Source organism: Eptesicus fuscus, chromosome 8 (assembly GCF_027574615.1).
Source record: "Eptesicus fuscus isolate TK198812 chromosome 8, DD_ASM_mEF_20220401, whole genome shotgun sequence".
Taxonomy (NCBI): domain Eukaryota; kingdom Metazoa; phylum Chordata; class Mammalia; order Chiroptera; family Vespertilionidae; genus Eptesicus; species Eptesicus fuscus.
The window spans coordinates 6,929,879-6,943,203 of NC_072480.1; the positions used below are offsets into that span (position 1 = coordinate 6,929,879).

The 13,325-nt window shown below is 37.3% G+C and overlaps 1 pseudogene; it reads left to right on the forward strand.

The window, feature by feature from the left end:
* Positions 1–650: 650 nt before the first annotated feature.
* Positions 651–795, forward strand: LOC114229237 (small nucleolar RNA SNORA48; annotated as a pseudogene).
* Positions 796–13,325: the final 12,530 nt, after the last annotated feature.

Genomic DNA, 13,325 nt, shown 5'->3' on the forward strand with positions numbered 1-13,325 from the left:
AGTCACAGCAGCTCTCCCCTTCAAGATGGCACATCCTCTGCAGCAGAGCCAAGAGATTACAGCCGGAGCAGAGGCTACCCAGCTATGCGAGCTTGGTCCGCCAGCCCCCGAAGGTCCTGTGAGATCTAGCTGTCCCTCCCTCAGATACACACACACACACACACACACACACACACACACACCACATGTCCACACACTCTTTTTCACTCCCTCACACTCTCTTTCTCACTGTCATCCTCCTAGCCGCCATCTTGGAATCTTCCACAAACCATTTTTAATGAGTAGTTTTCTGCAGATATACAAGCAAGAATAAAAGTCATGATGACTACTATTACTCTGTATATCTAAAATTTTTAGAAACTTAGATCCCAAAGGAGGGAAAAACTTAGGAAGGATTGGAAAAGAGTATCGACCTATGTTTTAAAGTAGCCATACAAGAAAACAGATAATCTCTTTCTTTAATTTTGTTTTCTGTTCAGCAAGCCCTAGATGAATAGCATCTTCTGTATGTGGTAATCTCACATATGTAGGATATGTCTCTAGCAACACTGAGGGGGAATTAAGGATTAAATGTCAGTGAGAGAGAATCTTGTTTGAAACTTTAATCTCTTCTAGAGTATCTAATGGCTATAATGAAGACACATTTTCAGTCCCCCTGGCAGTGGGTAAGGAGACACCTGATTGGTAGTGTTGCTCTTATATAAATCAGGGGCAAAGCATATGTATAGTCCTTGGTTCATCCTAGCTTGATGCCTGTGTTGGTGGCCAGAGCTGTTTTATGCCTGAGGCACATGAAAAAGCAACCATATTTTCAGGAACATTTTAGATCTAAAGTACTTACTCATATACAATCAAGGTCATCTTGCCTCAGGAGAAGAGGTATGCTGCTGTCCTCAGCTCAACTCTGTCACCACCTCCAGCCCAATGCTTCTGGGAATTCTTCCTGCCATGATTCCTCAGCTTTCACTTATAGGACCTAGGGACATGGCCTGTAAATTTTCTTTTAGCTGCAGAATTCCTTCTCATAAAATGAGCCTTAGGTATTTAATGATTCTTGAACCACTAGGAACATATCTGAGAGGTGCATGAGGAACACAGATGTCCAGACCCAGCCCCTTCTCATAGCCAGAGGTGCCTGGAAGATTTGGTGGCCTAGCTGGGAAAGCTTGGCCAAGTGTAGGAGCCAGACTCAAACTCAGTTATTAATTGTTCCTGATTGGTTTAAAGTTTAGAAGATAGACAGTTTGTAGGATAAGAAAAATACTTTTCCCCTGACTTTCTTCTCTAACTTTTTCTCTGAAGCTCTGTAAATTCTACCAGAACCCTCAGCTTTGGGTCTCCAAACTTCACCTCACTGCAACCCTTTTGTGTGTATCTGGTCATTCCACACCCCACCCAAGGCTGCCCTAATGGGCAACTAATATTTTTGAGAATATTATCTATATAAACAATATTATTTTTAAATGTGTTATCAAATTCACAGGCTCATATGTGGTGCAGTGATTTATTAATGAAGTCTTAGAACAATGGATAGAGAAGGGGTGCTTTTTTAATGTGCTTGTTTTATTTTCCAATCAGTGCATGTGATAATTGTTGGTCCTGAGTCAGATATGAGTGAGAATCACCTCAAATCAGTATGTCAGCACCATCCTAGTGGCCCAATCCCACGTGATCCATGAAAGAAATACTGTGCCAGACAGTGAGATAGTGGTAGGGATTCACCTGAGAGCTGCTGCTCTCCTGCAGTACCCCAGGACAACTCCATGGGTGCTGGGCCCAGAGCTCCTAGGTCATCTGGTCAATCCCACATGTGGAGAATGAGGTTGAGGCTTTGAAAGCACCCCAAAAGAGAAAACCAGTGACTGGGGCCCATGGGATCCTGATCAGGGCTCAGGGACACTACCCAAACAGCAATAGAACCCTGGCTGTATTCAGGCACCAGAGGGGCCTTAGAAAATTTCAAGGAGGGTGCTACAAAGGTGTTGCAGGGGTCCATGTACCCAGGACCAAAGGCTGTGTGGCCCTCATAATTTCCTCTTATGACTCCCTCACTAATTTCTGATGCCTTTTCTTAGGAGATAATTGAGTCAAGTGTTGTCCAATAGAATGTAATGTGACCCACATATGTAACCTCAAGTTTCCTAGAAGCCATACTAAAAAAATAAAGAGAAATGGGGGAAATTAATTTTAATAATATCTTTTATTTAATCCAATATATCCAAGATACAGTGAACACTCATTATGTACTGATTCTGCATTTGCAAATTTGCCTACTCACTAAAACTTATTTGTAACTCCAAAATCAATACTGGAGCACTTTTGTGGTTATTTGTGGACATGTACAGGGGGGCAAAAAAGTTGAGACATCTGACACACATCCCAGCTGAGGTCGAACAGAGCCACACTCTGCTTTCCTGTTTCATTTCATACCATATGTAAACAAGTATTCTTTTGATGGTCTTTTTAGTGCCACATTTTTTGCACTTTTGTGCTTTTTATTGGCAATTTTGCTGTTTAAAAAGACCCCCAAACATAGTGCTTAAATGTTGCTTACTATTCCTAAGGGTAAGAAGGTTGGGATGTGCCTTGTGGAGAAAATAAGTGTGTTAGATAAACTCACTGAGGCATGAGGTTCAGTGCTGTTGACGATGAGTTCAATGTTAATGGGATAATGCATATTAAGTTAGGTGTCTTTAAATAGAAACTCACATAAAACAAGATTATGCATTGATAAAAATGTGAATAAATGCTCTGTTCAGGAATCCAACCCTGTATTTTCTCAGTTAACTAATTCAGTGTTTAGAGTAACTTTGTACAACATAACTACCACAAACAATGAGAATGGACTATATTATCATTTCAACAAGTAATTAATATAAAAATTATTACTTTTTGTACCAACGAGAGGGTTAGCTTGACATGCAAGCATACAGGCAGGAGTCTAGTGGAAAACAAAGGCAGGTGGAACATAGGCAGGAGCAGACATGGCAGTTTGAGCAAGCCTAATTACGCACTCCAACCAAGCAGGCATACTAAAATGTTTTGGGGCTCAAAGTGGCAGGCATATGAAAGTAGGGAGGATCTGCAACACTAAGATGAACTGACCCATAGAAACAGGGAAAGTTCATGCCGGTAGCTAGACAAGAACAATTAAAGGAATCAATGAGGTGATGACACAGGTAGATATAGAACAGACTTGTAGCAAATATATACCCCTAGACTACAAGGCTTTAACAGGCAGCCCATTATTGGGTTCCCCCTCCCAGTGCAGGAAGTCTCAATCTGCTTGTAATAAATTTTCCACACTTTCGTTTAAATCTTCTGGTTTGTGGAGCTCATTCTTTGACATCATGAGACATAACCCCAGGGAAGAAAACCTCGGCTCACTGTTCAGGTTATTACCACAAAAGACCTCAAATAGCTGCAGCAATCTTGAGAAAGAAGAATAAAGTTGGAGGAATCACAATACCAGATTTCAAGTTATACTACAAAGCCACCATAATCAAAACAGCCTGGTACTGGCACAAGACAGGCATATAGATCAATGGAACAGACTGGAAACCACAGAAATTGACTCAAATCATTACACTCAATTAATATTTGACAAAAGAGGCAAGAGAATACAATGGAGTTAAGACAGTCTCTTCAATAAATCATGATGGGAAAATTAAATAGGTACATGCAAAAAATGAAACTAGACCACCAGCTTACACCATATGCAAGAATAAACTCAAAATGGATAAAAGATTTAAATGAAAGTCATGAAACCATAAAAATCCTAGAAGAAGCCATAGGCAGCAAAATCGCAGACATCTCTCAGGCAATATGGTTGTGGATACATCTCCTAGGGAAAGGGAAACTAAGAAGAAAATAAACAAATGGGACAACATCAAAATAAAAAGCTTCTGCACACACAGCAAAAGAAATCATCAACAAAATGAAAAGGGAGCCCACTGCATGGGAGAATATATTTGCCAATGATACATCTGATAAAGGGTTAATATCCAAAATACATAAGGAACTCACAACTTAACAAAAGGAAGACAAAGAATTAGATTTTTTTTAAATGAGCAAAGGACCTAAATAGACACTTTTCTGAAGGTACCATACAGATGGCCAAGAGACATGAAAAAATGCTCAAAGTCAGAAAGATGCAAATTAAAATGACAATGAGGTATCACCTTACACCTGCCAGAATGGCTACCAGCAACAAATCAACAAATAACAAGTGTTGGCAACAATGTGGAGATAAGGAATCCTAGTACACTGCTGGTGGGAATGCAGACTGGTACAGCCATTATGGAAAATAGTATGGATTTTCCTCAAAAAATTAAAAATGGAACTGCCATTTGACCCAGTGATCCCACTTCTAGGAATATATCCTAAGAAACCAGAAACACCAATCAGAAAGAATATATGCAATTTACAATAGCTACACTGTGTAAACAGCCCAAGTGCCCATCAGTAGATGAGTGAGTAAAAAAGCTGTGGTACAGATCCATCCATGTTGTTGCAAATGGTAAAAGTTCCTTCTTTTTTATAGCAGTGTAGTTAGTATTCCATTGTGTAGATGTACCATAGCATTATGTTAAGTGAAATAAGCCAGGCAATAAAAGAAAAATACCACATGATCTCACTCATTTATGGAAAATAAAGAACATTATAACCTGATGAATAAAAAGATAGATACAGAGGCAGTAAAGCACCGAACAGACTGTCAAATTACAGTGGAAAGGCTGGGGAGGTTGGGGGGGGGGGAAATAGATCAATCAAAGGACTTGTATGCATGCATATAAGCACACCAATGGACACAAGACACTGGGGGGGCGGGGATGAGGGCAAGCGAGAGGGTTTAGGGGAGCCTGGGAGAAGGTCAATGGGGGGAAAAAAGGAGATATATGTACTAATACATGTAATAGTTTAAACAATAAAAAATATTTTTTAAAAAGCTGTGGTACATTTATACCATGGAATGCAGCATTAAAAAAGAAGGGTCTTTTTGACACAGCTTAGAGCAGTGATGGGCAACCTTTTGAGCTGGGTGTGTCAAACTTTGCCAAAAAACTGAGCATAACTCGGGTAGTGTGTCACTTTGAGGAAAAAACATTATTTCACGTTATTTATAGTTTAAATAACATAAATGTATAATTGTTATATATAACTGTATTTAATAAACCAACAACTAAATATTTAACTTACCAGCTTAATGACTTCTTTGTTCATCCGTCAGTTGGTTTCTTTTGTTGGTCTAGATATTATTTAGCTTGTGTGGGGTGCCGTGAACTAAGATAAGTGAGGGGGAGGGGGAATTCTTTAACTAACCTATCTATTAGTGACTTTTTTTGTTGCTGAATTTCATTGGCTAACTCTTCAATTGAAGGTTTGTATTTTGTACACTTCAGGCCTAAGCAAGTGCTACTAACTTCATCTGTCAATCTGTTTCTTTTGTTGGTTTTGATATTATTTAACGCTGAGAATAAGGCCTCACAAAAGTATGTAGAGGGAAAAATTATGAGTAAAGCCATTGCTATATTTTTCAGGGTGCTAAAAGTGTCTGGTAGTCGGTTCCAGGCACTCCAAATTTCCTGTTCGTAGTGGCACTCCTCTTGATTCTCCAAGCGGCACCTTTCCAGATTCTCAAGCTTTGACCTCAAGTTGACAAACACCTGAGCCCAGATACTGTCTTGAAATTCTGCAAGTTGCATCTCCAAATCATCAATTTGCATCCATTGGAAACCATTTAATTCCAAACTACTGTAGACTACTACATCAGGATACTTAATTATTTTCATGGTCTGTTCTAGACTTCTAAATTGACTAAATCTATCACTAAACTGGTCAAGTAATGAGTCTAAAACATGCTGGTACTTCATATGTAAGAGTTCCATTTCATTTTGTACAGCTGCACTGGCCTTCTCAAAATACTTTGTTACTTGAGGAAAATACTTGTAAGTTTTAGTTTCCACATCTCGCTTGAAAATTTTAACTTTACTTTCAAAAGCTTTTATGTATCCAAACATGACATCAATACTTTTGCCAAAACCTTGTAACTTTAAGTTCAGTTCATTAATATGAACAGAGAGATCTGTAAAAAACATCAGGGTGTTAACCCACTTATCATCATTAAGCTGAGGAACGTTTCCCAGATCCTTATCATCAAGAAATACCTTAATTTCTTCAAAGCACTCCACAAAGCGCTCAAGAACTTTGCCTCAGCTCAGCCATCTTACATTATTGTACATCAGCAGTCCACTGTAGGTGGAATCAACCTCCAGTAAAAGTGCTGAAAATTCTTGCTTGTGAAGGGGGCGAGCAGCTATTAAATTAACTATTTTTGTAACAACTGACATTAAGTCATTTAATTCGGTGAATCCTGCCTTGGAACATAAAGCCTCCTGATGGATAATACAATGGAAAGGCACAATCAGATGTCCAATAGCTTCTGTAAACAATTTGACAAATCTGACTTTTTTCCCTACCATATTTGGTGCCCCATCTGTCATCACTGACACAACTTTAGAGATATCAATGCTTAGGTCACGAAATGTTTGTATAACAACCTTACATATTTTGCTTCCTGATTTACTTGTTACACTGATACTAACTTTATCAACTCTTCTCTCATTGTGAGACCATCAGAATATCGACCAATAATGGCCAACTGAGCATGTGATGTGACATCAGTAGTTTCATCAAGAGAGATCAAAAAATATTTACATTTCCTTATGTCTCTCTTTAATTGATGTTGTACGTTTGTGTTCAGTCTCATTATTCGGTCTTTTATGATATTTCTAACTGAGTGGTAACTCAGATATTCTCTTAATAATTGCATCTTTATTCTGCATATCGTGAAATAGAACTGGTGCACATCTTAGGAGAGTTTCTTTAATAAATTCTCCCTCACTGAGCGCTTTTCCATGCTGAGCTATAGAGTGAGCAATGCTCAAACTTGCAGATGTTAAATTTGTAGAGCCTTTCATAAATTTAAGGATGGAATTAGATTGGCTCTTATAAAGGTGTAGCTGCCTGGAAATGTATTCCTTCCTTTCACCCTCACTTTTTTCCAAGAGCTGGGAATGATTAGTTTCAAAATGTCTATTTATATTCCACGTTCTGCTTACTACCATTTCAGTACATAGAACGCAAAATGATCTGCCATTTTTTTCTATAAAGCCATACATCTCAGTCCGTGTCTCTTGAAAGGGTTGGCCACTGCTACTACCACTTCCTTTACTTAAGCTTAGTTTTTTATTTTTTGGGTTCTCCATCAGGGGGGCAGTAACAGAAGATAGAATTATAGATAGCTTGTTAGGCCTGCAGGCAATTAGGGATTAACTAGCCTAACTAACCACAAAATGGTGCATATAACTGTCTTTTAGGAAAGGGCAGGGTTAATAAGCAGAAATAGGGGTTAATAAGGATGCACAACAGTAATAATGGTGAAATGGAGTGTGCACTATGGAGCAAGATGGTGTTCCTTATGTGAATTAAAATGGCTGCCACTATTTCTAATGGTGGGAAAGGGCACCCATAGCACGCCACAAACCCTCGCCTCTCCCAGCCTCCCCCTTACTTATCTCAGTAATGATGGATTAGAAATCCATGACACCCCAGAACAGTAGATAATGGTTGCTGTGGTTAACTGTTATTTGGTTACTGGTAATGGCAGGGCCCCCAGAGATGCGTCCCCCGCTGCATTCTGCTGCTCCCTCCTCTGCCGGCGGAAGTGAGGGCAAAGATCCCGGCTTAACCGGAAGTCCCAGAACTAGACTCTCTATGCTGGACTTCTGTTGTTTTGGCCTACAGACCTCCGTCACAGAGTGTCTAATAGGGGAGGATGAAACATTTGCGACTAGAGTCTTGGAGTTAGAGTCTAACTGTTTCATCCTCAGGAGCAGAAAATGTTTCATCCTCAGACGCAGCAAATGTTTCATCCTCAGCATGTGGCTGCCTCAGCGGCCGCATGTCATCAGAAATGGCTACGCGTGTCAGTGCTGACACGCGTGTCATAGGTTCACCATCACTGGCTTAGAGGAACCTGGAGAGTATTATGCTAAGCGAAATAATCCGTCAGAGAAAGACAAGTATCATATGATCTGACTCATATGTGTTATCTAACTAACAAAATAAACTGATGAACAATATCAATCCAGAGACAGAAGCATGGAACAGACTGTTTAATCTTAGAGGGAAGGCGGGGTGGTTTGGTGGGTGGGAGGGAAGTGATCAACCAAAGAACTTGTATGTATACATGCATAACCTATGGACACAGACAAAAGAGTGGTGAAGGCCTGTGGTGGGGTATGGGGACAGACCAGAAGAGGTCAATGAGGAAAAAAGGGACATATGTAATACTTTCAACATTAAAGATATTTTTTAAAAAGACTAATATGCAAATGACTTAAATAACATCTAATCTCCATATCTATCATATTATTTTATGTTATAACTTATTTTTAATTATGTTTTTTGGCTTCTAATGCTTTAGAAGCATCACTTGAGATAAAAGCAATATTGAAGATATAATTTTATTTCTTATATGTCAGTTTATCTTACCATATAAACAAAATAAAGTATCTTAGAAGATTGATTTTCCAGCAATGAATTTTTATTTTTCTCTCTGTTCTTGTGGCATATTCAATTCTCTAACTAAAATGAATAAACAGTCTCATTATCTCATGTTTATAAATCATATTTAGGCTTAGATACCATCAGAAAAAGCAAATATAAATAAAGTATCTGGAAAAAGTAGAACCTTAATAAATTTTTATTAAACTGAATTAAGTTGAGAGGTCACTAGTATTTTCCCTTACCTTGTTCCATTTACTTGCTTATGTCATTTATCCTTGTAGCCAATCCATTCCTTTTCCCCCACCCACCAAATGGTCTAGTGCATTTTACAAATATTTTTGAAATGTTTGTTTATTGTTTTGTGTAGAAATATATTTTCTCTCAAAATATTTTTAAATAATTAATAGTTTTGCATAACATTGACCACTTAATTTTTAGATGTTCTTTAGATTTTTTCATATAAGTGAAGATATAAACATAATCTCTGTTCTCCTTTTAAAAAGTATCATATTATACTCCTACTCTACAAATATCAGAACCATATGTTTTGTGTCTTTTTTATTTTTTAGCTTTTCAATTGTGGAATTCAACCACTTCTAAGTGTACAGTTCATTTGCATTCAATTCATTCACATTATTGTGCAACTATCACTACCATCCATCTCCAGCACTTTTTCATGATCCAAAACTAAACTCTGTACCCAGCCTATATAATAAAAGGTTAATATGCAAATCGACCAAACTGTGGAACAACTGGTCACTATAATGCACACTGACCACCAGAGAGCAGATGCTCAATGTAGGAGCCTGCCCCCTGGTGGTCAGTGTGCTCCCACTGGGGAGTGCTGCTCAGCCAGAAGCCCCTTGGGAAGCGGGCCTAAGCCATCAGTCGGACATCCCCCTAGGGCTACCAGACTGCAAGAGGGCACAGGACAGGCTGAGGGACCCCCCACCGAATGCACAAATTTTGTGCACCAGGCCTGTAGTTGAACAATAGCTCCCCATTCCTCTCCCCTCCAAACCCTGGAAACAACCATTCTACTTTCTGTCTTTATAAATGTGACTACTCATTATAAGTAGAATCATACAATATTTGTTGTTTTGTGACTAGCTTATTTCACTTATTACATCTCTGAGGTTTGTCCATGTTGTAGCGTGTGTCAGGATTTCCTTCCTTTTTGAGGCTGATAATGTTCCATTAAATGTATAGACCACATTTTGTTTATACATTCATGTGTTGATAAACACTTGGGTTATTTCTACTGTTTGGCTAGTATGAATATTGGTATGAACATGAGTGTACAAATATAAATTCAGGGTCCTGCTTTTACTTCTTTGGGGTGTATACTTAGAAGTTGGGTGTTGGATCATATGGTAATTCCATGTTTAAGTTTTTTAAGAACCACCGCTATTTCCCACAGTGGCTCTACCATTTTACATCCCACCAGCATTACCCAGATTCCAATTCTCCACATCTTTGCCATACTTGTTATTTTCTGGTTGTTGTTTTTATTTTTATTTTAATAATACCCATCCTAAAGGGTGTGAAGTAGGATCTTACTGTGATTTGCATATGCATTTCCATAATGATTAGTGACATTGCATTTTTTTTTTATGTGCTTATCCTTCATTTGTATATCTACTTTGGAGAAATGTATGTTCAAGGCCTTTGCCCTTTTAAATTGGTTTTGTTTTTTGTTGTTGAGTTGTGGGAGTTCTTTATATATTCTGGGCACTGAGTCCTTATAAGATATATGATTTGCAAATGGTTTCTCCCTCAGTGGTGTCCTTTGATATACACAAGTTTGTTTTTTTTTTAATTTTAATGAGTCCAATTTACCTATTTTTTTGTTTTATTGACTGTGCTTTTGATGTCATATCCAAACAATTATTGCCAAATCTAAATTATGAGGATTTCCATTATGTTTTCTTTTAAAGAACTGTATAGTTCTAGGATATGTCTTTAACTTATACAAATAGAATTATATTAAGTATCTCATTCTGTTTCTTACTTTTCTCACTCAGTGCAATAGTTTTAAGATTTATTCATGCTCCTATATGAAATTGAATCTTTTGCTTCTAACTTCAGCACAGTCCTCCGTGGGTGTTCACCCTCACCTTTTACCCATCCACTCCTACTGAAAGACATAAGATTGCCTCCACAACCTGCCATCAGACAATCTGCAGTCAACACCGTTGGAAATGCACTTAGCTGGACTATGTAATATCACCACCTCCAGTGGTTGCCTCCTTCTACTTTCCCACCAGCAGGGCAGGAGGGGCTTCTAACTCCACACCTTGGTCAACAGTGGGTAGCACCCAGCTCTCTAATTAGTGCTTAGTTAGTGGCACAAAGTGATATTTTATATGCATTCCTTTTATTACTATTTGAGCATCTCTCCATATGTTTAGCTTAATGAGTTTCCTCTTCTGTAAGTTGCCTTTTCATATTTTGCCTGTTTTTCTATAGGAGTGTTTTATTGTTGATATGCTAAAATTTCTTATATAATTTAGACATTAATCCCTTGTCAAAATTAGATATTACAGATCTCTTATCTTTTTGTGTGACCTGTGATTCATTGTACCACAAATGTTTTATTTTCACCTTATTCTATTTAGTAACTCCAAATTTAAAAGTGAATTACTTTGATTACAATAAAAATTATATTTTCTGTGATGCTATTCCCTTTCTTTAATTAAATTAGTTAATATAAGTGACACACCTAGAACAGTCTGCAAAAATGTTGAACATTAATTCAAATATGTTTCTCATATGAAATTGTCTCATATGACCTAACTAGCATAATTTCCTTAGGATACATTCAAATAATAGAAAGTTGAAGTCATTGCGATTTCTTTATCAGCAAATATAATTCACTTATTTAGTGATATTATTGAAAGAGAAGAAAAAATGAGACACAATTCACTGTTTTAACATGGGTATGGTCCTTCGGAATTTGAGGGTTATACATTCCACGGAAATTATAGCATCTTTAGACTTTCCAAAAGAGAATGCATACCCTGTGGAATAATTTCAGTCTACCTGTTTCATTGTTTTTCTCTTCCTGATTCTCCACTCTCTGTCACCTTATGGTGAGTCTTATTTTTTATTCTAAATATTGAGAGTGACTTACCTGTTTAAAAAGCTCACAGGTGATGTGAATCTCTTCTCTCTTTAAATCCCTAGGTAAATATTGTCATAATTTAATTTCGGGAAACACAGACTTCCACAAAGGACTGAAGTGTCTACAAGAAAGGTTGCCTCTTTCACCTCCTCCATGAAGACTTTCAGACTCTTCTGTAGAGCTGCACACCTGCCTCCAAGTCCAGATTCTTGACTTCACTCAGTGCCCTTGTTCTTAACCCTCTCCATCATAATCAAAACACTTAAGAATCACGGCAGCAGGTGAAGTGGTGTACAGAGAGAATTACAGACATGAATGTACTCTGTGTAATGCAGTGGGGTAACCTTACCCAGATCTTCTGGTCATCTTATTGAAGATTCAGGTATGTTTAAGCTCAGAATAAAGAGAATTTTTTAAAAAGATTTTATTTCTAAAACTTACCTCAATCAATTAAATATAAATAAACAAAGTAATTGTGTGCCATGAAGTTATTTTCTACCTAGATTTCCTCTTTCAACAATTCCTGAGATATTCTGATTAACCATGAGTAACATCTGTGAGATATATGTATTCAGAAGACATTATAGTATAAATTTTCCCTTTACATTTAGAGAATGAAGTCATATTGAAGTTGAGAGATTTTCTTGCATAAGGAGTTGAATAGTGTTCATGTAAACAATACTTATTTTTAAATTATTTTCCATATTTCTCATTAATACCATATTGCTTAGAAAATTTTTATCCACAAAATATATGAGAAATTTCATTCTATTTTCATCACAGTGAAAGCAGTGTGGTGCTACTCACATCAATAATTTTATCCTCAATATTGTCATATGTAACTATTGCTTTAGAAGTATTTTACTTAAAGTCTTTTAATAAAACACACACACACACACACACACACAAAACAAAAACAAACAAACAAAAATAAAAAAGCCTGCTCTAAACAGCTAAATGGGGTGTTTGTGTTTTTTAAGTTATGTTCAGTGTTTTTCTTTTTTTTAACCTATGAATCAAAATATGAAAGAAATGGTTAAACATTAGCAGTGAACTTTGTTTTGATACATTTGGTATGTTTTCTTCATGGTTCATAAACTTTGAACATCTGTTACTGAACTGTGAAGAGCACATATTTTCTTTGCAAGTGAAATAAGATGCCATACATGTAACCACCATGAGTGTAAGACCAACTATCTACAAAACTAGATTAATGAATCAGTCAAACTGAAGTTAAAAAACTAGCATTTTAGAAGCTTTCCTAGCAGTGTTTTTACAGACATCTTTGTGGTATGTTATTTGTATCATGTTATACTGGACTGAATATTTGTGTTCCCTTAAAATATATATGTTGAAGCCCTAACCCACAATGTGATGATATTTGGAAGTGAAGCCTTTGGGTGATAATTAGAGTTAGATGAGTTTGTAAGGGTGAGGCTTCCATGATGCATGATGGGATAAGTGTCCTTTAGAAAAAGAAAGAGAGATAAGAGCACTCTTTTTTTTTTTTTTTTTTGCTATATGGTTGTACAGCATGAAGGCTACCATCTACAAGCCAGAAAGTGGGCCCTCATCTGGAACCAAATTTGCAGACACCTTGATCTTGGACTTTCTAGTCTCCAGAATTATG